Raw genomic sequence first — 2975 nt, forward strand, 5'->3', positions numbered from 1 at the left:
GCATTGGACGCCCACACAGCCCACGGCATCTGCTGCAGCTGGGGAGCGGGCAGCTACGGGGTGACTGCGGCCGTGCCCCTAGGGCGCAGCGCCCCGGGCGCAGTCACTGCATGCCCGCACCAAGAACCGCTCCTGCTTTACCTTCTTGATGAATTGCCCCAAAATGTAATTTTTACAAAAGTAGGTGAAAATGTTCATTTTCACGTACTGTTTAAAGAAAAAAAAAAAGGAGTTCATTTATAAAAACCGCTTTGCTACTGTACATCAAGTTTATCAGATGTGGTGCTACAAATATTACACTGTACTTAATTAATTTCAACTAACCATACCACAAGTTATGTAATAAATTACAGGACTGGACTGATAAGAAGCTAGCACTAAGGGGGACATGTACTAAGCAGTGATAAAAGTGGAGAAGTGAGCCAGTGGAGCAGTTTCCCATGGCAACCAATCAGCATTGGCATAATGTTTATAATTTGCATACTATAAACACATACAGAGCAGCTGATTGGTTGCCATGGGCAACTTCTCCACTGGCTCACTTCTCCACGTTTATCACTGCTTAATACATGTCCCCCTGAGTATGATGTATGCACTTAGGAAAAAATCGGGGATCTATATGGGACATATGCATTGATTTAATGCAAATTTTGCTTATAGGTGGTGAATAAAACAGCTGTCATTCCATATCAAACCACCGCCATTCCTTATTATGTGACATGTATAGTAGGGTATTGATGTAGGCGGACGCATATGGAAAGGATTATTGTGTGCGCTTAGGGGATCATAGAAAAATCGGAGGTTTTATATGGGACATATGCACTGCTTTAATGCTAATTTTGCTTAGAGGTGGTGAATAAAACAGCTGTCATTCCATAGCAAACCGCCATCATTCCTTATTATGTAACATGTATAGTAGGCTACAGATGTAGGTGGACGCATATGGAAAAGGATTATTGTGTGCGCTTAGGGGATCATAGAAAAATCTGAGGTTTTATATGGGACATATGCACTGCTTTCATGCTATTTTTTCTTAGTGGCGGTGGATAAAACAGCTGTCATTCCATAGCAAACCGCCAGCATTCCTTATTATGTGACATGTATAGTAGGGTGTTGATGTAGGCGGACGCATATGGAAAAGGATTATTGTATTCGCTTAGGGGATCATAGAAAAATCGTGGGGTTTTATATGGGACATATACTTTCATGCTATTTTTGCTTAGGGGCGGAAAATAAACAGCTGTCATTCTGCGTCATTCTGGATTTATAATATGTGACATCACCTTAGGTTGCTGAAGATATAGTTCATAAGTTTAAGATTTTTTGAAATATACATAAATGTTCAATCTACTCCCATTAAAGTCAATTGGCATTCCATTTATGCAAACCAGAGTGTCATTCCTTTTAGTATGTCCCCAGTCACGGTCTGTGTTTCCTCTAGCTGGAGGTGTCACTGACTGGCTTCCACAGGCTGTCTCTCTTGGTTACAATGGCTTTCTTTCACACAGCATCTCCTCAGTGTGCTGATTTTTGTCAGCCCATGAGCATCCTCTCTCTACAGACTCCTCAGTCTCTCTGGGCTTTTCCAGCTACACCATCCCCAAGGGATCTGCAGGGTCCTAGATAGAGTCCACTAACCTTTAACCTGTCAGATTCCAGGGTATCACACAAGCATACTATCTATATAATCTATATTATAAAAAAGCAGAAGAAATATAGCAGGCCTAAGTGCTAGCCTTTGGACTAGCATTACATATAAGCCCCAAGGAAACGCCATATTGAGGTGGTTAATCGATCCAGTCTCCAATTTAAGTACTTTTTTTGCCTTATCCACTCCCCTAATGGATTTGGGGACATACCGGTAATCTACAGTATCATTTTATAGCGGAGAGCTGCAAGATCGTGTTTAAAATGAAAGAATAGTGTGCCAGCTATTAGGCTAGACTTGAATGTTGATCCTACTTCAACTAATGTGTGTATTGAATGCTTTTTAAGAATGCTTGATAAAATTGTGGTGAAACATTCAAAATTGTGCCATAATTAGACATTTGTTATCCGCCCTGCGGATATAGGGAAGAAATGTATAAACCATTTAAGTGATGTTTCAGTATATAGATCACTAACATCAGATCCTACCATTACTTTTAAAACAAAAGTGGACATGCTTCTGAGTTCTGCTTTCTGTTGACAACATTATTATCTCCAACTAGGTGTGTAAGGTTTTAAGACAGGAATTGTCAATTGCCCCTGTACTTTATACAATTCCAAAAATTCATAAACATCCTACTCGTACTCCTGGCTGCCCCATCAATGTGGCAAGGAATACAGTATGTTGTATTACAAAATCTCACAGTACGTGTATTTTTCAGGACCAGAATACTTAACTGAAAGACACTACTACTTTCATCCTTAAATTGAAGGACCTGTCTCTACCACAAGGCTATTTTTATAGTCAGCCTCTGTACAAACATCCTCCATGGGAATGGACTGGAGGTTGTAGATACACTCTTGAGAAATAACTGTTAGTACTCTGGACAAGATTTCTCCTCTTTTTCTAAAGTTACTTTAACTTACACTTGAGAAATTATTTATTTGATGGTAAATAGTACATCCAAAGTAATAGATAAAGGTGGAGCCCTAGATATAGCCTGCTAAATAAACTCGAAAGCTTGGGATTGGATACTAACATGGTTGAATGGATAAGATTTTGGTTGCAGGATAGAAAACAGAGTTGTAGTAAATGGAGTGCATTCACAGGAGGGAATTGTTACCAGTGGAGTACCCCAGGGATCTGTACTTGGACCAGTGCTTTTTTATATCTTTATTGGTAAAATTGCAAATGGCATTAAAGGGAAAGTATGCCTTTTTGCAGATGATACTATGCAACAGGGTAGACACACCGGGAGGGGTAAAAGAAATGATTGAGGATCTACTGTAGGTACACTAGAGGAATGGTCAAGAGAGTGGCAATTACA

The sequence above is a fragment of the Pseudophryne corroboree genome, chromosome 5 (assembly GCF_028390025.1).
Source record: "Pseudophryne corroboree isolate aPseCor3 chromosome 5, aPseCor3.hap2, whole genome shotgun sequence".
Taxonomy (NCBI): Eukaryota; Metazoa; Chordata; class Amphibia; order Anura; family Myobatrachidae; genus Pseudophryne; species Pseudophryne corroboree.